At 38.8% G+C, this 26,456-nt stretch overlaps 1 pseudogene; it reads right to left on the bottom strand.

Annotated features, from left to right (window-relative positions):
- Positions 1-24,932: 24,932 nt before the first annotated feature.
- On the bottom strand, positions 24,933-25,402 carry LOC113178353 (ADP-ribosylation factor 1 pseudogene; annotated as a pseudogene).
- Positions 25,403-26,456: the final 1,054 nt, after the last annotated feature.

The raw sequence follows: 26,456 nt of genomic DNA on the forward strand, positions 1-26,456 counted from the left end.
ATTAATTTAAGGCCTTTATCACCCATCACTTCACCTCTAAACTTTCTTACATTGTCTCACAAATGAGATTTTGGGATACCTCACATCTAAACCATAAGAGTAACTATAGTTTTAGCCCTTAAACTCAAATTAATGATCCATTTCACATCAATTTTTATATACGTTGTAAGACAAGAGTTCATTTATTTTTTTTCAGTCATTATTCTAGCAAGTAGAAAGAGCTCATGATACAGGCTTCAGGTAGATTCTTCAGAAGATGACACCTTCATAGTAGGACTAAAATACTGCTTCTGAAGTCTGTTCTAAGCCTGATCTTAAAAAAAATGCCTTAAAACAAACCTCAAAATATCAAAGTGATTCCAAGTCACTGCCAGACAGGGACACAACTTCCAAATCCTCTCTGAACTGGGGGAATGTTCTGCCCTTCAACTTTCCACAATTTCTTTCCATGCTCTCAAGAAGTTCTGGATCATACATTAATTCATTTGTCTTAAACAAAGACTTGAAGAGACCCCCCTTTCAACCCTAGAATCTGAGGATCATACTCTCTGTGAAATAAGCTTCATAGGACCTAACGACAAAGATAGGGCTCTTCCTCTGAATGTTCCTTTTCTCAGGGATAAACACCTTGTTCTGTTTGTTTTCCAATATCTAGAAATTAATATTCCTTACATATTACTTGCCTTTTCTTTTATAATGTGGAAAGTAAATTTTTGTCTGTTGTTCCATAGTGGCTGGAACTGAAATATATTTTAAGCAATGTACTAGGGTGACAACTTTTAGTAGTCAAACTTTTTTATATGTTTATACTATAAGAGTACCAGGGATTAAATTTCTCTTTTTTTTTTTTAAAGTCATACTTTTACATAGATCTCATTCGTTTTGGAATGTCTTACCATTCTCCCTGTTACCAAATTATTATTTAATTGGATTGATTAGCATTCAATTTAGGAAGTCTGAGATGCTCGACTCTAAAAGAGAAATTCACACTTGATGTCATTAAAAGTATAAGAATGTCACCTAATCTGGCCTATAACCAATTGCTGAAAGAGTAAAGACAAGTAGAAAATAAAAGCAATGAGGGGAAATATAGGAAGAATAGTGGATAAGAGAATTGGAGGCTCGGTTTTATGATATTAAATGAAAAAAGTAGTTCATGAAGTTATCCTGTTGATTCTCAGTCTGGGCCACCTTCCTTTATACCACACAGGTCTCTTTTCTTAATGAAGTCTCATTCATGATCCATTTGCATAAAATTTTTCTATAATGAATTGACCATGAATTTCCACCGCCCTAACTAGAGTCAAATACTTAAACACAAACAAAGAAATCCATGTTAGGAATAAATATCAGAATAAAAAGACAAAAATTTTAAACTGTTATCTTGATTGTAACTTACATATTTAAGGGACTAATTTTTTTGTCAAGGGGTACTTAGAGAAATTTAGGAAGATTGCAATAAACATCATGTATAAATAAAGCTATAAAATGAATCTATATCAAAGATCAGTAGTTAAGAATGCACACTAAATTTAAATGTTGGCACTGTGAACATGTTTATCTGGTCAGTATGAGAGAGAATACTTATAAATAGCTACCTTTTTCAAATCATACTCTGAGAATTCACATGGATGTTGAAAAAAACTCTTTGAAATGTAAGATTGAACTTCCTCCAAATATTTAAAATGGTTTATGAAGGCAGATAATCAATATTATTCTCTATTTCAATAGATATTTTGTGTTATGGTTTCCATAGTAGGTATTCTCCAAAAGTTTATGTGTGAGAAAATTCAAGAAAGTTTAGAGGTGAAACGACTGGGTTATTAGTTGTCTTAATCTAATTAATGAAATTATCCCCAGATAGTGATTAACTGGATGGCAACTCTAGGCAAGTACAGTGTGGCTGGAGAAGGTGATTCCCGTGGGTCCTGCTTTTGGAGTATATATTTTGTCTTTGATAAGGGGAGAAGTCTCATCTGCTTTCCTCTGCCACACACTTTTGCCATGATGTTCTGCCATTCCTCAAATCCAAAGGAATGGAGTTAGCTGTCAATGACCTGAGACCTTGAAAACCATGAGCCTCCAAATAAACTTTTCCTCCTCTAAAATTATTCTTGTCAGGTCTTTTGGTCACAGCGATAAAAAAGCTGACTAAAATATTTTATAGTCTAATTAATTGTGAGAAATTTAAGTATTTCAAATACTTATAGAAATATGATTGAAATTTACTAAAGAACATACTTCCAAATTGACAATATAGTTTCAAAATAAAATCACCCATTGTTCATGTAAATATCTCCTAGATTGTGGCCACAATGTGAAACATACTATAGGGTGGTTTTAATGCCCTTCCTTCTAAGAAACTCATGTGTTTGTAGTCTGTGTGTGTGTGTGTTTGTGTGTGTGTGTGTGTCTGTCTGTCTATTGTCTGTCTGTATAACATTTTATATGACAACTGACAACAGATAAAGGAGAACTTAGAGTAACATCCAAAAAAACTGTATTTTTGTGGAAATTTAAGAATTATGAAAAGGAAATAACTTGAGACCATGTATCTAGTGGAATATGTTCCATTAAACTCTTCATATTTTCCCATTTATTTCAGGTGCTCATTTGAGTTTGTGAGATACAAACCAGAGATATAGTAGAAGTCGGTTTTATGTAACTTTGTCTTCTTTGTATAAAATCTTTAGTTCATAACAACTTCTTCCAACATTATGTATTCTGTTTATAAAATTTTGATGACTCACAAAGATGGATAGGTACAATATTATAAAAAAATATTATAAACAATTAGGAAGAAATAAACCTATAAGATGTGGACATAGGATAAAACCAGAGGGAAAAATAGCATTGGCAACTACATGTTACATGGTCACCATACACTTTGGAGATTATCATAGAAAGAAACAAAACTAATTTTGACTTAGTAAGATTTTTGGTGGTGGGGCGTGACGGGGTAGCAGGGATTGAACTCAGGGGTCCTTGACCACTGAGCCACATCCCCATCCCCATTTTGTATTTTATTTAGAGACAGGGTCTCACTGAGTTGCTTAGCACCTCTCTTTTGCTCAGCCTCCCAAGCTACTGGGATTATAGTTGTGAGCCACTGCACACAGCAAGATTTTTATTCTTATTAATATTACTTTTTATTATTCAGATATAGAAGTCAGTTTTATGTAACTTTGTCTTCTTTGTATAAAATCATTTTGTTCATAACATCTTCTTCCAACATTATGTATTCTGTTTATAAAATTTTGATAAACTAACAATTTTATTCATTAAAATAGTCCTCACATAGATAAAATTTCATAACATACTATATATATACACATATATATATGTGTGTGTGTGTGTGTGTGTGTGTGTATATATATATATATATATATATATATATATATTGCTATATAACATCACTCTCTTTTTAATTGACATCTTTACTGTTTTCCCATGAACAGTATGGTCTGATGACCCAGAATGTCTTTCCATTTCCCTCTGTGTCATGTTTTTGTATCTCTGCATCTCATAGCCTTCATGTGTAGAAAGCCAACTTCAATCTCTTTCTTTTGTCGAAAATTCCATACAACCTTTAACATCAATGCAGTACTTTCTTTCTGAAGACTTTTGTGACCCCCAAACAAGAGAGGCACCCTAATTTCTGTGTGCCATTAGTATTTAACCAAGTCCTATTATAGCAAGTTTGCATCTCTACAAACTATTGTTATATTATTTCATGTGTCTATGAACTCCAATGCTTTAAAAGAATGGAGATTGTATCTTGTTTCATTCTCAGTTTCTACCCCATTATAAATATTCTGTGCTTATCAAATGGCTTTGGCTTCTCTTATATTAGCTTAATGATGAAGGTAACATTAGAAGTGGATAAAATTCAATGAAGAGAATATCAGGTAAAGTGGGAACTAAGATGAGGACTAAATATTTAAAGGCCTTAAAGGGAATCAATCCTATGGATTTAGGAGCAATTTTATAAAAATATTTATTAATTGATTTGAATTAACCTCACAATTATAGGATTCATTTTTAAAAATATATAAGGATATGGAAAAAATTGAGGTCCTTCATATTACCAATAGAATTTGTTTAAAATTTCATCTAAGGTGAGTTATTATTAAAGGATGGTGCTTCCTTTAGTTTGCACACTGAATGTATTTTTTTTTATTATATGCATCCTTCTTTTGTGGTTATGAGGAACTATCATAGTCCAATTTTTTTCCAATTGCATAGTATATATATATATATATATATATATATATATATAGAGAGAGAGAGAGAGAGAGAGAGAGAGAAAGATATATATATATATATATATATAGATAGATAGATAGATAGATAGATGGATAGATAGATATAGATAGATAGATAGATAAATAGATAGATAGATAGATCTCATATTGGTTTTCTTCGAGAGAACTCTATTACCAAGGTGGTTATGCAAATTTAAGTCCCAAATATATTGTCATTTTCTGGGTTAGGGCACATTTTTTTTTCTCGTTTATGTGTCACTTGAGAGTAAAAACTAAATATGAGCCTTGTATGAATTTTATATCATACAGGCTCAAGGCATTGTCAACATTACAAGTAGATTTTAAAACCTGAACCACTTGTTTTCTTGCTATTAGAAAATATCAACAGTAAGCCTAGAACTAGTTCTTATTTATTACTCAGGTGTTTTTTTTTTTTAAGAGAGAGAGAGAGAGGAGAGAGAAAGAGAGAGAGAGAATTTTTTAATATTTATTATTTTTTAGTTCTCGGCGGACACAACATCTTTGTTGGTATGTGGTGCTGAGGATCGAACCCGGGCCGCACGCATGCCAGGCGAGCGCGCTACCGCTTGAGCCACATCCCCAGCCCCTATTACTCAGGTTTTATTTCTTCATTTTTGTTCCCAAAGAATTCTGTAAGAGTTTCTATATATGTGTGAATGTGTGTGTGTGCAACTGCTTTTATTTATTAAGGCATGTATCTCTTCTCATCAACTTTCTTCACTGATTCATATGAAGAAATACTATTTTAGAGTTCCTAGTTCCTGGTCTTTTTGTTTCCCTGGCCCATCTCTCTTCTGAAGTGGTCAGACCTTTCCTCTTCATTAGATCTCATCTTCAATGCTAGTTTCTTTAGTAAAACTTCACCAACCATACCTCTTCATCAGAGATTCAGGTCGATATTCATGCATGCCAGTTATCAACTTACTTCTTCTCAGTTCACAATTTATTCTTGTTGCTTGCTGTATAAAAACAGACCTGGGTTCTTTAAATATTTTAATTTTTCTGGCACAACTTTAAACTTAGAATGTGCTGGAGAGATATAGCAGGTGAGAGGATTTTTACTTCTTGTTTTCTGTAAGCTTTCTTCAGTCAAACCTTTCATTCTACTTTGTTTTTCCAGTGTCTGACACCTATCCAGTGATTTTCTCCATGGGCACTTAGGTAGCAGAGAGTTTCTGATGAAAATTTTTCCTGTGAGTAGTTTTACCCAAAACCCTAGAAGACATATTTCTGCAAATTTTTAGAGGATAGATTTTAAGCAAGTTCTTCTGATGCAGTTCCAAAGCAACTTCACCACCATCCATGGTTAACCTCTCTCAAACAGGATCTGGATTTCAGCCCTTGGGAGAGGAATGTGGATTCTTTCTTGGATGCCCTACCTCAGGTTAAGAGGTAGCAGGTCATCCTTGACTTGCTCTTCCAGTGTTCTTTAGTGCTCTCTTACTTCTCATTAACTAACTGCTCATTATAGTACAGTTCGTTTTTTTTTAAAATTGAATCGTTCTCGTTCAAACTACTGTACATTCTCTGCTGATTGGAACTAGACTGATTCACCTTTGAATGCCTTCCCATAAGATATGTTTTTTTCCCTATCAATTCATTTGTCACTACATTGTAAGTTCATGTCAAGGCCTCTCCTCCATATATTACTCTAGCTGGTTGATAAGTGCTTAATAAATATGTATTGAACAAAAAGAAACTGATAAAACATTGTCCAACATTTGCCTACATTATGCATAATTGAAAAGTTTAACCAACTTAAGTATCAAAGAAGTTCGTAAAATATTCTTTTTCAAATATAAATATACGTTTTCCCATGTTTCAAATAACCTAAATTTGGGGCTGGGGATGTGGCTCAAGCGGTAGCGTGCTCGCCTGGCGTGCGTGTGGCCCGGGTTCGATCCTCAGCACCACATACCAACAAAGATGTTGTGTCTGCCGAGAACTAAAAAATAAATATTAAAAAAAAATTCTCTCTCTCTCTCTCTCTCTCTCTCCTCTCTCTTTAAAAAAAAAACAAATAACCTAAATTAACAAATTTTTATAAAAGACAAATATAATAGTAAAATAATTGAATATAGAGGTATAGGGGATTTTGGCACATATATGCTATCAATGGAGCTAATCATACATAACCAAGTTAGAATTTCAGAAGAACATCAAATAGATAAAAATTCAAACTTTAATGTTTTGTAAATTTCCTCTTGCTACCCACTGAAACAAACTTTTAATATTTAGGTCTTTCATAAAAATCATTTGTTCATAATGTCATAGTACATTTAACTTTACGTAAATGGCTTCTGACCTCAACTCTCTGGCAATGAAAATTGGCAATAGTAAAAAGAGAGGAAAGAAATTTAATAAGAGATTCTGCCGGAAAATAATATTTAGAATCCCTATATTTGTTTTTAGTTCCGTGTGCCAATTTTCTTCTTCCTGTCTTATTTGGACAGATAGGAAATTTATCACATTTCTCTCAAGAGGGAGATAGTAGAGAACATACAAAGAAAAATGCATTTTTAACTTCCTTTTCAAGCACAAAATAATAAATCTGTAAGAATGTGCAATTTTTCAGAACTAATGTTCCTCATTGACTTTACTCCAAACTTGCAAACAGTTTTCCTATACTGATGGAGGGAAGAAAGAGACTTATACAGCATGTGGTTTATTTTGAGATAAAGAGACAAATAACCTGATATCTTATTTGATACACCTGGAACTAGGGGTGGGTGTAAAGATTGAATTAGTCACTGTATGAAATTATTAAACAAAAGCTGTTTTCCTTACTCTCACACATCGAGTGAAGTATGGCGCACTTCTGACAGCACATGTGTGGGTTCTTCCCCACTTGACAAGTTCTCCAGTAGATACCAGCTGAACATCTTATACTGTAACTCAGTTCTGATACTCTTACCTGGAGTTAACATCAGGCCCCACAGGTTAAGGGCTCAGTCCCACAAGACTGCTGCACTATAGATGCTGATCATATGCCCCAGTTTGTTTTGCCTGTGCTCCTGACAGATTAACTATTACCTAAGGATTTCCATGACTCCCTACTGGTTCAATTAGTTTTCTATAGTATCTCACAGATAAGTCATGTGAAGTGAGAGAAATACTTTATTCATAACTTTTTAATTAATTAATTTTAATTCTAATTAGTTATATACATTATTTTTAATATATTTATATTTTATTAGTTCTAATCAGTTTTACATGACAACAGAAAGCTTTTCTATTCATTGGTTGTACTTCAAGTAGAGTCACATCATTCCTGCAATCATTACCTAGGGTAATGATGTCCACTATATTCCACCATCTTTCTTACCCCCATTTCCCCCTTCCCTTTGGATAATTTTATAAATATACGCACACATATATTTACATATATGTATAATATATATTTATATATGTGTACACATACGTATATTAAATGCCTGAATTAATAATTAAAATACCTCAAAAACCGTCTCATCCCTTGGTTCTTTCCCTTTGTGGCATATCATAATTCTAATTTAAGTGGTCTTGGATGGGACCCAGGACTAGGCACTTAAAAAAAAAAAAACCCTCAGGTGATTCTATTGAGCAGCCAACACCAAGTATCTGATTAAATTCAACCCTTCATTTTACATGTGAGAATATAAAGGTCCTCTTACTTCAGCGGTCACTGTGGGTTAACAATCCAAATATCCCTGTAAATTGCTAGATGCTTTTAAAAGGGCTCTGTGAAAGTGACATCACCTTCTTTATTTAGAACTGATCATAATTTTTATAGTTCCAACAGATGTCTTTGTTTCTTGAATTATCCTTTCACGTCATGGAGCCTCTAAAGCACTTGCCAAAGAAGCCAGAAGGTATGGCTTTTTTTTTGTTCTCCAGGTAGTACAGCATATTTTAGCTTTTTATTTCTTGCCAGTATGTTTGCTTGAGTTTCTTCATTTATCTTTTGTCCACTGAAGTTTATCCTCTAACATTTTATATTATGAGGATTGTACCACTAAAGAGCCTGCAGCCTCAGAAATATTTCTCTTTTGTCTTGAGTGATTATTTAGCTTAGATGTCAGCAAATTACAACCCATGGGCCAAATCCCAGCAGACTGTTTTTACAAATAAAGTTTTATTGGAATTCAACCATGCCTTTTTATTTAACTAAAGTCTATGGCTACTTCACAACCACAGAATTGAGTAATTGTGACTCAGAGACAGTATGATCCACAAAGTTGAAAACATTTACCATCCAATTCTTTACTAAAAAGGTTCTCTGACCTCTGGTTTAGCTAGTTAAAAAAATCTTTGGACTCCAAGATATTTGTAGCCGTTGCTCCATATAAAGTTAAAAGCTGTGGAGTTTTCAACTAGATTCCCATTGATACTTTTATTTTATTACCCACATTCAAGACCTGGTCTTTTTTCCTGGAGGCACCCAACAGATTCTTCAACTCTGGAGCCTAATATATTCTCAGTTGCAACTATCCCACATCATCTTTTCTTGGTATACCATACATTTAATTTTTTATATTTGTTTATTTTTAATGATATCTTGATTGAATATATAATTGGACACCTATAATCCAAAGATGTTAATTATCCCCATTTTATTTAACTTTGGTGAGCTTCTAATGTTCTTTTTTGCATTTATTTTATTTTGCTTACTTTTGTAGCACTTTTTTATAGTATTTTTAGTAACATTTATTCATCCTTTCCCTGGCTCTTGTATCTTTGCTTCAAGATTGTTAAAAGTTTTTATTAAGTTCTTTGATTATATGGAAATATACCTAACCATAATTTTATCTGCTTTATGGCAACATTATTGTTCTGTCAAAATTCAGTTTTTTATGTGGAAATTGTTTTGTCTATATATTTCCTTTGTTTGCTTGGGACATCTTCATGTATTTTGTGTACTGGTTCCTTTGTAATAACTACTTATTTCTGAATATGTTCTTTCTGACACCTGTTTGCAGGAGACAAGACAAGGTTGTGCTTCTGAGCTGTGAAGCTTTTTATCTGGTTTGCAATCATGGCAGAAATTATTAATTACATTCTTTAACATCCATTTCTCCCTTCTATAACAACAGATACCAATTCTACTCATTGTCATTGTGCCCAGATAAAACTCTAAAATTCCCAGCTTTCCTTACTGCTGGTTTTGGCCATGTGACTAAACTCTGTCAAAAAATACATAAGTGTTGATTGTGGCTTCAAAGAAAGCACCTTCAGAGTAGGAAGGGATGGGGTCTTCTTTCTCAACTATCCAAAAGTGCTCCAGAAGTTATTAGGTGACTGTGTGGTGATTAGGAACATGGAAACCAGATGATATCAGCGCAGAAAGTTAGGAGCTGTTTCTTTGATGACAAACTCAATCATCATACAAATCCTTTTCTTGAAATTTTTCAATGACAGAAAATAGCCATCTATCATTCTAAGGCTTCTTTTGGTTGTTATATAGGTAAACCTAATCTTAACTAATATGGTAATACGATTTACAATACAGGATTGTGTGAGTGTGGGTTTGTGTACAAGATAATTGATTGGACTTTACTTTTTCACTTTAACCAAAGGGGTCAGCTTGAATCTTTCTCTATTCTGCCCCATCTCACCAACAGGTTGTTTTCTGTTGAGATGTCTGTGTGGTTCTTTCTGCAGCCCCAGATTCCTTACTTCTCTGAGTGCCAAATGAGGACCAAAGAAGTTTCAACTACAAGCTTGCATGTTTCAACATCATTGTTTAGACAAGGAATCATCAGCTGCTCTTCTTGGGTTCTCCCGCATCTTAGGAGAATAGGTGCTCTGCAGGCTTAGTCTGAGCTCTGTGTTTTCAGGTGGGTCTTGGCTTTATCTTCCTGTGGGCCTCTCTACTGGTCTCTATATTGGGCAATTCCCTCCTTGTATATATTGGTTCAGATTTAGTTTTCCTAGTATTGTCAAAGACATAGTTTCCATTTCTATTTGTTTTCTGCCTGTTGTAGTAAGGAGACTTTGGAGAAGAAAAGGGGTACAGATGTATTTCCTCTACCATTTTAAAACCAGAAGTCTCCTTAGTTTGTTTTAAAAATAATAGTATTTCAAATAGAACAGGATATATGCCCATCAATCAATAGTGACTACTCTCTTTTTAAAAATATCTTTATTTCTTTATGTGGTGCTGAGGATCTGTATCTACAATGTAGAGATGAAAGGCCATGTAAAGATACAACAAGAAGACAGCTGTCTAAAAACCAGGAATAGAGGCCTCAACAGAAATTAATTACATCTGCACCTGGATTTTGGTCTTCCATACTCCAGACTGGGAGAAATTATTTTTTTTTTCTTGTTTAAGACACCCTCTCCATTTTATGGCAAACTCCCTCAGACTTTTTTTCTGCTACAATAACATAATGCTATAGACTGAGTAAATTATAAACAATAGAGTTTTATTTGGCTCTTGGTTCTAAAAACTTGGAAGTCCAAGATCAACGGCCTAGGTCTAGTGAGGGCCTTTGTAATGTATTATAACATGGCAGAATACACAACATGTTAAGAGGACACTTGTGAGAGAGAGAAACTCATTTCCAAGATAACTAAACTATTCCCATGATAATGACTCTAAACCATTCACCATACTGTGCCCCATGAACAAATTGCCTCTTCAAGATCCAAACTTGCAACACTGTTATAATCACGATTAAATTTCAGCTTGGGGGCTGGGGATGTGGCTCAGCGGTAGTGCACTTGCCTGGCATGCATGCAGCCCGGGTTTGATCCTCAGCACCACATACAAAGAAAGATGTTGTGTCTGCTGGAAACTAAAAATAAATAAATAAATAAATAAATATTAAAATTCTCTCTCTCTCTCTCTCTCTCTCTTAAAAAAAATTCACCTTGAAGTTTGAGGGGATTTTCAAACCCGAGCACAACCAGAGCAAATCAATGAACATAGGATGTCAGAATTCAACCAGCAATCTCTATGGGGGAAGGGCACCATCTCCTTTTTTTCAAAGTGATTAGAAGAATGATTCTACACATGGATTCTACTAGTCCTGCAGTGCACATCAGGGTGGAGGAATGGCATAACGTGCTCATAGGATTCACCTTGAGAAAAGGCAGGTATGACTAAAACCTTCTGATTCATTGAGCTGGATGTTCCACAAAGAATTTTTCATAGTTCTTTCTTTGGCCAGAGAGCCCAGGTTTCTTTTGTGTTGTTTTTTTTTTTTTTTTTTCTGTGCCTGTTTCCAAGTTATCAGACTTAGCTGTGCCAAGTTCAGGATAAACAGGAGACGAGAAAAAAATAAAAATAAAAACCCAGGAAACTAATTTCTCGGTAATTTCTGAAGTCTTTAGGCCTCTAGTCAAACTACTTTTTCTTCTCCATTTTTCAGACCTTCATTCCTGCATATTTTGTTGTGAGAAATAAAATTACATGTTTCCACTCTAGGATGTAAAATATCTTTTAAAAATTAAATTTAAAAGATTTCAGGAGACCAACACCAACATTCTTGGAAATTTTCTAGAAATTATCTTGATTGAGAGATACCTGAGAATCTGTCTAACATAGAAGAGGAAATGCTGGACTTGATATGTGTGACTCTTGTTTCATGTTTTTCTTGCTCGTTTTTTGTTTTTTTTTTTTTGTTTGTTTTGTTTTTTGTTTTTTGCAGCTCTGGGAATCAAATTCAGGGCCTTTCACATGCTAGGCAAGTATTGTAGCATTAGGCTGCATCCGCAGCTCCTCTGATTCCATTTTTGTGTGGCTTTAGGCAATTTACTGTGCCTTTCCTAGTCTCACTCTCTTTATCCATTCGAAATAATTGGACTAGATCTGGATTGTTAAGTAGCTTTCATCTTTCATGCCAACAAAATGAAATAGGAAAGCTTTGCTGAGGGTAGCCCTCTTAAGACCATGATTAGGCTTGGTGAGAAGAAGCACTGTATTCAACTAGCAATGTCTGCCTTGTGCATAAGATAAGATCATGATAGCATACATGCTTCATTTTATTCTTGTTATAGAAAATATTTAAAGACTTTCTGGTTCCAAAATGTAATATTTGAAACATTTTTCTTGAACACTGAGTAAAATAAGGGAAAGTACTTTGAGGGTGTTTCTTCAGAAGTAAAATTCTTAAAATATTAATCCTACACCAAACCCAAAAGCATAATACTCAAATGTTATTGAAAATACAATAAATCAATAATGCAAAAGGCCTGCAAAAGCTTCTTTCCCACTGATTTTAGCTGTTACGATTTGGCCTGAGTCGTGCCCCAGAGATGCATACTTGATGCTGACTCAGTTTCTCTTCTCCCATCTGGAATGATAAAGCACACACTGATGCAGCACACCAGCTTTATCGGCTCCAGACCACAGCAAGGGGTCTGCAGTCACGTTGGCCAAACCCGGCTCACTGTGGCTCACTGTCCCGCATCCTCAAGGTTTGAGGACATGAGTGGGTTGCTCCAAAGCAAACTTTTCTGCTATCCTCCTCTTCTCCCTCTCCGATTTCCTCAGGGATCTCAAGTCTGTTTCCTCCTAGTCTCTCTCCTTTATCCATGTCAGCATTCCCTGTCCACTTCCATGCCCTTGCTGGCTCAAGGAAAAGGTAAGGGACAGCTCCAGCCCAGCTGGACTCTGCATAATCAGGGAGATGAATGTGCACCTGCCCCCAGGTGCCCATTACAGGGGAAGGGGAAGCTGTGGGCCTGTGACATCTTCCCTCAGCTGGGAAGGGTGGCCTATGGTTGGTTCCCAGATTCTCAGGGTGGGCTGTGGCTAGATAGTTGAGACATATATTTCTTCAGACATTTTGTTTTACACATTTCTCATATTTTCTACGGAAATCTTTGCAACCTCTTTGGGAGATTGGGAGACTTCTGGGATAGGATTAGCAGTTCATGATAATCAGAACCAGCGTATGTTTTTTTTTTTTCCTAAAGGAAAAAATAAATACCAAAATCTCATAAAGGTGACTTCACCTGGACTACCAGGATGGAGCTGGGAACTTAGAGGGGCAGGAGGGAAGTGACGGAGACATGGGCACTAGGAGCACTGTAAACAGTAAGAGCATTGGCTACTTGTAGGATAATTCAACTGATAATTCAAGGGCCCTGTAGAAGGCATTGGAGGGGTTGATCCCACTCCTGCCTTTACACTGCAGTATATTTACATTAAGCAGCAAAAAGACATCCCTGTACTGCAAAATGGAAGTGAGACGTGACATCTCACTCCCCGGAGGCTGCGTGGCACAGTCGGGGTATGGGCACACACTACTTCCTCTGAGATGCATCATTTATAAGGCATTATTTGGTTTGATTTTGCAGTTGGTGCAATGAGAATATAAAGTCATGCCAATAAGAAGCTTTTGTGACTGCTTAGGACTTTGGGACCACCTACAAACTAAGGACGCTCTAAAAATGGTTCAGAATCTAGGAAGGGCCAGCTGCAAGCATATTTACAGTCACAGGATAGACACAATGGAGTGGGGCAGGGTTCTGTCTGTACAGACAAATGACAAGATACATTTTAAATAATGGAGAAATAGTGGTTGTCTTTAAAAATATTACTAAAATAACTCAAAGTGGACTAAAATGTTGGTTTAAAGCCCATGCAAACCACGTATTTACAATAAATAAGTGCTCCTTTCAGAGCCTGTATGTCGACTGAATTCAGCTTGAGTATGGTGGGGCCTGACATGTTCATCCTGTGACATGGAACCCCTGGTCTTGGCTTCATCCATCTTCTCAGAGGAGTGTCTTTAGAGATAACTGCGGAAACATGACAGAAGATTACCAGGTTGGGTTAGAAAACTCACTGCACCCAAGGGTGGGAAACACAGCTTTTCCTCATTCACACAGGACCACCAAGGCTGGGAAGATGGTCCCATCATGTGTAAGGAGAGGTTTTTTTTAACTCAAGGGGTCATGGTGGCAAACGAGATGGGGCATGAAGTTGATGTGTGGCAACCTAAAATTCTGACTTATGAACATTTAGAAGAGACCAAGAACCAGCAGTTGACTGTGCAGGAAGTTCATGAAAAGCCAAGAACATGCTGGAGATGCCAGGTCAGGGCAAGGGAAAAGTGGGAAAGGAAGTCAGACCCTCAGACTTCCAGCCCAGCATCCATGAAGGAGAGAGCACTCCCCAGGCACTGTGTGCTGGCTAGAGCCCACTGGTTTCTCTGGGCGTTGCTTTGTGTCTCACTGCAGTGAACATGATTGAAGATGATCTCCAGAGATCTCAGTGGGATGTCCAATGAGACTTTTAATCCATCCTTGACTGGACTGTCATGGGAAGAGACAAAAGGCATCAGTCTGGGGTGATTTAGGTTTGTGCCTGTCATGAGACTGGAGACCAGATACTGCATAATGTCCCACCTAGCCTTGCCCCGTTGATGGTGAGGAAGGCTCTTCTCAGTGATATATAGTGTTAGGAGCACCAGAGGAAGGTCAGAAGGTCTGGGCATGTGACCTTCGACAAACCCATTAGCCTCTGGAGCCTAGTTTTCTCTTTTGTGTAAATGGCATTGGGGCTGGGAGTGTAGCTCAGTGGTCAGGCACTTGCTTAGCCTATGTGAGTCCCTGGGTTTAATCCTCATTATTGAAAAATAAAATGACATTAAAAGTTTCTCTCCAGTTTGATCACAGGGTGATTAAAAGGATCAAATGAGATAACATGTACAAACCAACTAAAAATTGTAAAGAGCCATATAAATATATGAGGCTATAATTATGATGATGATTCTATTTTGCTGATCACAAGAGCAATACATTCCTTGTAGAAATTATAGAAGTATACTAGGAAGAAAATAAAAAAAAAAAACAGTGATCATCTTCTATGGGCAATGTCTACACTGGACCATTTTGCAGGGCTGCATGGAATGTGCAGGAAGGTGATCCGAGACGGAAGGCATGAGATTCCTGAAAGCCAGAGACATGGGGCAGGTGAGGGAGAACAGACTCCCTCAGCTTTTGTTATATGTGAAAGTCTTAATTTCTTCCTCACTTCTAAAGGACAGTTTTGCCAAATATAGGATTCTAGGTTGACAGTTTTTTTTTCTTTTTAATACTTTCAATATATTAGCTTACTTGTCCTCTCCAAAGTTCTGATGAGAAATCTGCCAATAACCTTCCTGAGGATACCTGGTATGTGACAAATCGATTCTCTTGTTGCTTTTGAGATACTCTGTTCTTCAGAAGTTTTGTTACAGAGTGCCTTGATGTTAGTCTCTTTATGTTCATCTTCTTAGAGTTTAGTGAGCTTTTTGAATGTTTTTATTCATGCCTCTAATCAAATTTGTGAAGTTTCTTCAAACATTCTTTCTCTGCCCCTCTTGTCTCCCTGAAAACACCTGATGGTGTCCCATAGCTCTGACAGGGTCTGTTCACTTTTAATGTTTTTTCCTTCTGGTCTTCAGACTTAATAATTTTGATTCTCCTTTCTTCTAGTTCACTGATTCTGTTTTTCTGCTGCCTCAAGTCTGCCTTTCATTTTCTCTAGTGAATTTTTCATTTCAGTTGTATTTTTTCAGCTTCAGAATTTCTATGTTTTCTTTCTCTTTACTGATATTTCCATTTTGTTCATACATCATTTGCTTGAATTTATCCACATCTTCCTTTATGTTTTTGAGCAACTTTAAGACAGTTGCCTTTTGGGCTGGGGCTGGAGCTCAGGGTAGAGCACTTGCCTAATATGTGTGAGGCCCTGGGTTTGATCCTCAGCACCACATAAAAATAAAATAAAGGTATTGTGTCCATCTACTATTTTTAAAAAAGCCAGTTGCCATTTATTTATTTATTTACTTGCTTTCTGTAGGGGGGATTGAATCTAGGGGCATTTTACCACTGAGCTACATCCCTAACCCTTTTTTAATTTTTTTTTTTGAGACAGGTTCTCACTAAGCTGCTAGAGCATCACTAAGTTGCTGAGGCTGGCTTCGAACTTGCTATCCTTCCATCTTAGCCTCCCAAATTGTTGGGATTACAGGGACGTGCCACCATGCCCAGCATGAACATTTTTAAGACTGCTGTTTTAAACTCTTTGTCTAATAGATCTGCCATCAACCTTTTTTCAAAGATACTTTTGTTGTTGTTGTTGTTGTTGTTGAATGGTCTTCACTTTTCTACTTCTTTATATAATTTGTGATTTTCTTTTTTGTTGTTGGGAATGATATCTGAATCAAACAATGCCATAACACTAGAAAGCAGATCCTATTCCTTCCTCAGAATTTGCTAGAAGTATTTTTTATCATTTTAATTTTATTCTATTCTAATTTTCTTATTTTTTGTATGTTATCTCTATGCCAAGAATCAGCTTGAGGTGTAAATTTAAGGTCTTCTCAGGTCTTTCTGGAGCCTATGCCTTTTCTCTTGAACATACGTGGTTACTTCCTAATTTCCCCTACATATGAAGTTGCTTTCAAACAGCTTGGTCTTTAACGTTTGGCTTCCAAAATTAGAAACAGTAAAATGAAGGGAAGAAAAAAAATTCTCCTGGAGGTTGCTTCAGCCAGAAGGAGAGAGATCTGCAGTGGTGGGAAGAGGTGCAGGGGGAATGCCACCTCTTTACCTGCACCCACATTTTCGGAAGCAGCAGTGGGCAATCAAAGCCCAGATCCCCAACCTGTGGAGGATGGGGATATTTTTTTCCCTTTGCCCTTCTTGGCTCCCCTAAACTGTGTGCAAGTTACTCCAAGAACACATGCATAGCTGCCTGCCATGGGGCTGGTTGGGAGGATGCTCAGCAGCTACTGGTACAAGCTGAAAGCGCCTAAAATCAATTATGATTTATTCTCCAAGCATCCCCTGATCTTGCAATACTTCAATGGACCCCAGAGTTCTACACAGAGTTCCATACAAAATCTAACAGATGGGTTTTGTCAGTGCAATTGTTGTTCAGGTGGGGAGACAGATTCCTGGTGTGTCTTATCCTATCATCCTCTCATAATCCCCTCCACCTAGTAACAATTCTGTGCATATTCTTCCTCTCTTCTTTCTGTTTTATGTGCATATGCTTCTTTAACTACAGTTGTATACCTGTTTTGAACCTATGATCATCTGAGAATGGATATTGCTATTCCTGGGTTAGCTGAGGTTAGAGAAAGGAAATGCTTGTTTGCCAGAGGAAGTACCTACCGCCTGTCCCAGGGACTACCCTGGCTTTTGGGAATCGAGGCCCTTCCTTCTTAGGTCACTTTCCTTCACATTCCATCCCGCTGTGGGATGGCCCCATGTACCAGCAAGCCAGCCTGTTGTCTGTCACACAGAACCCTGAAACAGGACGAGGCCAGAGTAGGACTGTACATGTTTTCAAAGAAACAAAGGACTTTTAAACCTGAGACTTCATTTTGTACAGTGAGAGATGTCACCTCTGCCCAGGTTAGAAGACACTTCTAAGTTGCATGGGGTGCGAGCAAGGGCATTTCTTCCAAGACCGTCTTAGCGCAAAAGCACCCGTGTGGTCTCCCTGTTGGCCTTGTCAATTTCCTGTAGCCAAAGGACTTGGCTTGTGAGTCAATCTGGCCAAAATCAATTATAATATCAATGGAGGAAAAAGCTCTAAGGGCACCAAAAGGAGCCATGCATTCTATAGGTGAGAGAGAACACTGAATTAGATTTTATAAATGCTACAGGGTTTTTCTCACAGGTTTCTCAAACTATGCTACTCAGGGAAGAATGGGCAGGGACTGGGGTGATGACAGCAGAATGAGTCCAAAGGGGGTTCTGAGTGGCTCAACTTGCTTCTGCATGTGGTAGTGATTCTGGGGGCCACTTCCATGCTTCAGCTCTTGAATTCTAAGTGTTCCATTCTGGCTTGAAACAAAGCCACACCAAAATGTCTTTCCATGAAGAAAACGAGTGTGAGGAAGGCTGCCAAGCTGTTGAGCCTTTCCGTGCTCCCCAGGAGAATCTCCTTGAGGGCTATATTACCTGAGCATTTCTGCCTTTGATGTCATCCGGGCTCTGTCCAGCTGCCTCAGTCTGGAGCCTGGGACCAGGTGTGCGGCCTGAGAGAAACAAGGAAGATCTCATCATTGATTGGACCCGGGAAGGTTGGGCCCACTCCACCAAGAAACCCGCTCAGCCAGCACTTCCACACCAGAAAGGAACCCAGGGCAAGGTGAGCCTGGAAACCTGAGACCACTGGGCTCCTGGCCCTGGACTGTGCTTCCGCCCCACCCTTAAAGCCACAGACCACAGACACAGGGTCGTCATGTCCATGCTGCAAGGACAGCACCTTGTGAGGCCCATCATCTTTAAGCTTGTTAGCACTTCCTGACTCATGGCTCACCACAACCTTCAGCTACATCCATCTATAGTGTACCAGGCACCATGCCAGGGTCAGTTAGACCCATGTCCCAAAGTCCCCAGGACAGTTCAGGTTGCTGTGCTACTTAAAAAACAGCATGAAATAAAGAAACAATGATCACGAATTATTTATAATATTGAAAAACTGATAATAACCTGTGTTCAACCAAATGTTCTAGGTAATCTAGAGTTCAGTATCATATAATGGTGTACGAAGCCGCTGTCTTTTTAAAAAGTCTTGATTTGGAGGAACTAAATTTTTTAAAATAGAACAGTCTTGATTATTTTTAAAATTCACTGAAAACACAGTTAATAATTGGAAATGTTTCTTCTTGAGTAGAATTATTATTTTTTTTTTTAATTCCTGTGAATAAATCTGAAGTTTTCTACCATGAGCATATATAAACCATTGGGACAACTTTGTATGGTACAGTTTTAAAAATGAACTATCACTCAGAAGGGTCTCTGAAACTTAACAAAACATTAATAAATGGGCACTGTAACTTTCATTAAAACATTTTTTTTAAATTAATGAGTGCACTGGGTTTAGAATAAAGATATTTTGGAGCAAATGATGTAGGGAATCTAGGATTTTTGAGACAGTTTGAGTAAAAGTAAAAAGGTACTGACAGTCCCTGATCTGAGTCCCTGTGAGAAGACAGCCTTGGGAATGACTATTTTTAAATTTCAGAAACTCCTGTCCACTACAGAAAAATCTTCTAGGTCTGGGTTTCACAATCCAGGCTTTATTAACATTTTGGGCTCTACGATTATTTGTGGTGATGCCGTCCTCTGTGCTGTAGGACATTTAACAGCAGAACTGGTCTCTCTGTTACTAGGTGCCAGTCACACTCCGGCCCCAGGCCCATGCCCAATTGTTAATTCAAACCCAGACTCTAGACATGATTGACTGGTCCCTGGGGGCCAACATCTCACCATTTGAAGACCATTAGGTAATAAAACAGGCTTCCCCAGGTAAACAGCTCTCCCTAGTTTTGTTACAGATGCCTGGAAACAAGAGCAGAGAGGTTAAAGGATAATCAGTGAGTTCTCCATAAAATAGAAAGGACAACTCTGGCCTTAGTGCAAAGAGAAATTTCACTGGTGCCAGAAGTGAGTGGTGGGGACATCGACAGGTTTAGAGAGAGAGTGCTTTGGATTTAAAAATGGCTTTGAAGGGATTTCCCCTTATAAAATGTCACTAGAACCTTCTGGAATTCATCAAATGGGGCCGTTCTGCAGAAACCGTCTATCACACCAGCTATTTCCCATGGAAAGGTGTTTCATATTCATCCAAACTACAGTTTTCAAACTTTTGGTACTGGAGCTCAGAGTAAGAAATCTTTTTACATCTCTTCCCCATCTCCATCCAGCCCCTACTGCACTGGCAGAGCCCACAGAGTGAACGCTGCTGCCTTTGCTGCGATCTCCTGCAAACTGAGGGCTCTGCTTCCCTGCTAATGCAGCTGTGGCCCTGAGGAACACTTGAACAGCAGTCCTGGTGCACACTCCTCTGCATTGTGAGATTGAAAGAGGAATGTCTGTGCCGGGGCTGACAGAGCAGGACCCAGGGCCAAGCTGGCTTTCAGCCTTGTTTTTCTTCATGAGCAAACCAAGCTCGCCTTGTATCTTTCTCCAGCCATAGCCACATTTTCATATTAGGAAAAAAGAAAACCCATTCTGTAGCTAAGTGACATGAGGATGGATATATAGGACTTGGAGAGTGTCCAGAAAGGATTTAGAAATTTGGCTGGCCATTAAGGCAGGGCCTCCTGGAGATTCTTCTACCAGCCTTGGAGTGCAATTCCTGGGAGCTGGAAGGTGGGCTTGGGAAAGGCAGACTCGTGTGAAGAGCAGACCTAACCATCAGTGCAGGGCCAACGGTCTGCCTAACTTCAGTCCACCATGGCAGGAAAGTGAGGAGGCAGTGGGCTGAGATGCAAAGATCACTGTGGACGTGGAGCAGAGACTTGAACTAGCCCTGACTAGGGCAGCAGAGGCAGGCCACTGTACTCTGCATTGGTTTCTCCAGCTGTACATGAAACCAGATGACCCACAAAGGGTCTTCTCGTAATCTCTAAGTGAAGGGAATGACAGGTTCCATTGGATCTAAACCTTCCATCTGTTTTTTTCTCTCCTTCCCCACTGTCATTGCCATCATAGAACTGGTGGGCACAGGAGACTCATTATCCCTTTGAGCATATCTCCTCTGTACTAAGCCCAAGCTAAGAGAGGTCACCCTACATGCCATATGCCTCCCTTCCTGCACAGGTACATGGACCTATGGGTGGGCTAATCTTCTTCTCTCTCCCAAAAATTTGCAATCTAAAAGTTTCAATGATTACTAAAAGCAGTATTCATTTACTAAAAGAATTTAGACAACACAGACAAGCACTGAGTGACAATCACTTCATATTTTGGTGTATTTCTAATCTCTTACTCTAATTGATCAAACTCTCTTTTCCTCCCTCAACACACAAGTTAATTTAATTTAATTTTTTTTAATTTAAATCATAAGCAGGACACAGAACCACACAATGGTAATCCCAGTAGTTCAGGAGGCTGAGGCAGGAGGATCCCAAGTTCAAAGCCACAGCAATTTAGTGAGGCCCTAAGCAAATCAAAGAGACCCTGTCTCAAAATTAAAAAAAAAAAAAGGGGCTGGGGATGTGGTGGCTCAGTGGTTAAGCATCCCTGGGTTTAATCCAGAACAACAGCAACAAAAAAAAATAGATCGTATTTATTTTTTGTGTACTTTTTGGGTATTATTTTATTCATTCAAGATGGTGTTGATGTTTTCTCAATGTGCTAAATATTTGGTAACATTGTTTTAATGTTTTTCTGGTGTTCCATCTTGTGGCTCTGCTTTTTGTGGCTCTGCTTTAATTTTTTAAACTCCATTGATGGAGATTTGTGATATTTCCAATTTTTTTATTCTGTAAATGGTTGAGCAATGTATACATGAGTGAGCTTTTTTATTCAACAAGTATTTACTGAGTGCATGCCTGACTCCATTCTGAGAGCTGGAGATGGGCTAGTGCATAAAATTGGTGCCTTCTCTGCCATTCAAGTCTTACCATGTACGGGGGAAGACAGACAAGGGGCAGGTAAACACATCACATGTCAGCAGGTGATAAATACCTTGAAGACTATTAAAAAACAGTGTGGAGAGAATAAAAAGTGATGGGCCAGAGAGACCTACTATTTTACATCAGTCAAGGATTGTCTGATAAGGTACTGCTGTGGACTGAACTGTGTCCCCCCTTCTCAAATTCACATGTGGAAATCTCAATACTAGTGTGATGGTATTGGCAGATGTGCTTTTGGGAGGTGATCAGGGTTAGATGAGGTCATGTGGGTGGGTCCCCTGATGGGATTAGTGTCCTCATACTAGAAAGTGGTTCTTCCTCTTTGCCATGTCAGTACAGTGAGAATGTGGCTCTCAAACTCTTTGACAGAGTTTCCTCTGTCAAAGCAGGAAACTGAATCAGCCAGCACCTAATCTTTTCAGCTTCTAGACTGTGAGAAAATACACATCTGTTAAGCTAGCCAGTCTATGGTATTTTGTTTTGGCAGCCTGAGCTGATAGACAGGTACCATTTGATCCACAGGAAGTAGAGAATGAGTCAGTGGCTATCTGAGGAAAATGTCTCATACCTAAGGAAAAGCAGATGCAAAGAACCCAGAGGCAGAATTGTGCTTTGAATGTTCTAGAAATTGAGGTGGTGTTAGAGCAATTAAGGTGGGAGGAGAGTGGTTCAAGAGGAGAGGGGCAGTTCATGTAGGTCTTATGAACCATGATAAAAATTTCTCATTGCTTTGGAGCAAGATGCGAATTTACTGGAGGCTGTGGGGCAGAGGGCAGCTTGGTTGGGCTTGGGTTTTGGACACATCAATTGTGCTACAGTGGGAAGCAGGGAAGCCTATTAACAGGTTCCTGAGGTAATTTGGGAAAGAAATGCTTAGGCCAGGGTTGGGGTGGAAGAAGAGGTGAGAGAGATCAGATTCTAGATGCATTTCACTGGAAGATGCCCTAGAGTTTACTGCTAAGTTGAATGTGGGAGAAGAGAAAGAAGCTGAAAATGATTCTGAGGTTTTTGGTATTAAAAAATAACGAAGGAGCCTCAGAGTTCAGGGGAAGTAGAAAGGAGAAGGAGAGCTGTTGGAAAATCTTAAGTGGGAGAAGAGCTTTGGAAGACGGGGTTGTACACTACCCTGATGCCTCTGAATATGGGATTTGGCAAGGGGGAGGTCCACTGCTGGCCTTGATAGCAGCTCTTGCCATGGTAGGGAGGGGAGAAGGACTGGGAGAACTCAGCAGGAGAGAGAACAGGAGGAGAGGAAGTGAGACAGGGAGACATGCTGGCTCTAAGAGGAGCAGAGAAGCCTCAGGGAAAGAGTAGATCAAGGGGCAGATTTTACAGACATCAAAGCACCTTTGCAGATTTAGAGAAATAAAGAAATGCCCAGGAAAGACAGAAGTTGTGGTGAAGGAGTAGGAGGCTGGAAGACAGTTTATGAAGGGCTGTGGTTGACAATAACAATAAAAGCTCACTGGGGCAGAGGGTCCTGCCCAACCTCCCACCATAAAGGCAGAAATAATTACTCTCCCCCTGAGGTATGCTTTTTCTATAATTTTCTCAGCTTTGGAACATCACATCCTTTAATTTCTGTGACATGATCCACCCTATTCTGCTAAAGTCATTGCAGTGCCTAGCGGAGAAGTTGCACAGCTCCTGAAAATAATGGTGGCCAAGTTTTACTTTAAACATAAAATAATTCTTTTCAAAGAGGAGTTGGACTTCAATGAGATACCACTTTGCACTCACTAGACTGTCTACTATGAAATGAAATTAAAATTTAAAACTGAAAAATCAGGGTTGATAAGGACGGAGAAAAACTGGAACCCTTATGTGCTTTTGTTGAAAATGTAAAATGGTGGAGCTGCTATGGGAACTGGTATGGAGGTTCCTCAACCAACTAAAAATAGAAATTACCATACAACCCAGCCATTCTACTTTAAGATATATACCCTCAGAGAATTTGAAATCAGGTGTCAGGAGCTGCCACATAGGAGCTGAGCGCCCCCTAGCTTTGATTGATAGGAATGTAGAGAGATGTGGCAAGCGGCCATGGGCTGTGTGTGTGAGCTGTGAGCATTTTCAACACACAAGCGACTGACGATGCAGCTCTGTCTGGGCTGTGCACAGATGTGTCCCTTTCACTTGTTCTACCTTTGATCATCACACAGCACATGAGATAGGTGTGGTCTTCCAAGATGTCAGTCAACCTGCTGACCTGGGAGACGTCACAAAGCTAGATTTAGCCCCCTGAAACCTGACCCCTTGCTTCATTTGAATGGATTCTTCCCAATAAAACTGGGTTCGAGTTGTGCTCTTTCTCTTTCTTGCCAGCCTTGCCTCCTTTTTGGGAACTAGGTCAGAAGAGTCGTCATAAAACCCAAAGAAAAAGGTATTTCTGTGTCATTATTTCATGCCAGCCCAATTCACGTGGAGTAACCCTGACTGTTTTAGTTGTATGCCATGACAATCAGAGTCTTAAGGAGACATTTGTATACCTCTGTTCATAGCAGTAAATATTTTCAATAGCTAAAATGTGGCAGAACCCAATCATCCAGTGAATAGATAAATAAAATGTGGTATTTGTGTTTGTATGTGTGTGTATGTATACATACATACATAATGGAACATTATTCTGCCTTAAAAAGGAAGGACATTCTGACATAAATTACATAGATGAAATTTGAGGACATCATGCTAAGTGAAATCAGCCTGTAACAAAAAGCAAATTGTGTATGGTTCTGCTTATAGGAAGTACTTAGAGTATTCAAAATCATAGAGACAGAAAGTAGAATGGTGCTTGCCAGGAGCCAGGGGGAGAGGGAAACATGGAGTTATTAATCCATGGGTGTAGAGTTTTGGTTTTACAAGATGAAAAGTATCCTGGAGTTTGAAACATCTTCACCACCTCAAAAGGAAACTCCACACCCATTAGCCATCATTCCCCATTTTCCAACCCTCAGTCCCTGGAATGCCTAATCTAACTTTCTGACTCTACGGATTTGCCTATTTTGGACATTTCATATAAATGGTATCCTACAACTATGATTGTTCTATTTGGTTTCTTTAACTTAGCATAATGTTTTCAAGCATCATTCATGCCCTAGCATGTCTCGGTACTTCATTCCTTTTTATTGCTAAATCATATCTCATTACAGGATGATCATGCATTGTCCATCAATTCATCAGTAATTTCCACTTTTTGGTGATTGTGAATTATGCCGCTATGAATGTTTCTGCACAGCATTCATAGTGTAGTGTTTTGTTTGAAGAATAGCTTAAAATTCTTTTGGGTCTATATCCAGGAGAGGAATTGATGGGTCAGTAGGGAGTGCAGCCCCAGCTTGTCTGTGATTTCAGCAGCATTCATGGTGTTTGGGAGGTCCTGCTTGTTGGCATACACCAGGAGGACAGTGTTCCACAGCTCATCCTCAGCCAGCATCCTCATGAGCTCCTCGCGGGCCTCATTCACATGCTCTCTGTCATTGCTATCCACCACAAAAATCAAGCCTTGGGTGTTCTGGAAGTAGTGGCGCCATAGTGGTCGGATCTTGTCTTGGCCACCCACGTCCCACACAGCTGATGTTCTTGTACTCAACGGTCTCCACATTAAAACCTATGGTGGGAATGGTGGTCACAATTTCACCCAGCTTCAGTTTGTACAGAATCGTCTTCTTCCCTGCAGCATCCAGGCCCACCATGAGGATGCACATTTCTTTTTTTGCCGAAAAGGCCCTTGAAGAAGTTTGCAAAGATATTCCCCATCCTTGTGGGTGGTTGGAAGCGACACTGGCCAGAGACCTCAGCAGCAGCTGCTCCGAGCCAAGTGTTGGTTTGGCTCCCACAAGATGGCGGCGCTGACCGCCACCCATTCTTGATTGTTCATTATCTCATCTTCTGATACTATATTTAAAAGCAATGTCCTATTCTCTTTTTATAAACCACCCCCTCACTCTGCCTTGCTCCCTGCAAGCCCTTCCTTCAGTCCCCACCTCTGAAGGATCCCTTTATGAGGACCAATTCTTCCTTTGTTCATACAGCCTGAAAGCTTCCCTTAGTTCTGCCTTGCTGTGGGATATGGACTCTCTTTCTTTTGGTATTCAAGAGTTGCCATAGTGTGGCACTAATCTACCTCCCTGGACACAACTTTCTCTTCCCTCACTTTCCTAAATGACAGCGAAAATCCATGTTTAATTCACAAAAGACTGAAAAGTGGTGATTAGATAAACTTATGATTAATTTTGTAGCTCCTAAGAGTATTGTGGATCACTTATATCCTTTTTGAACAGGTTGGCATTTAAGCTGCACTGATAGTGTCTACATCATGGGACAATCATGCCCCGCAAAAGATGTTTCTGGCAGTAATGGACCATGTACATTATCATGGTTCCAAAAGATTATAAGGGAGCTGAAAAATTCCTATCACCTAACAATGTGGTAGCTGGAGTACTGCAGTGCATTACTCACATGTCAGTGGTATTGCTGGTGTAAACAAAGCTACTGCTCTGACAGTCTATAAAAATGTGGCACATACAAGTATATAGAGAGCATAATGCTTAAGAATGATAATCACTGTGTTACTGGATTATAGAATTACTATACTATACTTTTTATTATTATTATTTTAGTGTGTGCTCATTTTGTTTGTATTTTAAAAAGTTTACCGTATGACCTGTTAAGTCGGCAGCAGCCTCATACAGCTCCTGCTTACCAGGTCTCTTGATTTTATCAAGTGGTCACATCAAACAGTTGTCCGATATCATCCATTTGTGTAAATGCACTCTGTGATGTCTGCACAATGATGGACTACTCTGTGACA

Source organism: Urocitellus parryii, chromosome 7 (assembly GCF_045843805.1).
Source record: "Urocitellus parryii isolate mUroPar1 chromosome 7, mUroPar1.hap1, whole genome shotgun sequence".
NCBI classification, from domain to species: Eukaryota; Metazoa; Chordata; class Mammalia; order Rodentia; family Sciuridae; genus Urocitellus; species Urocitellus parryii.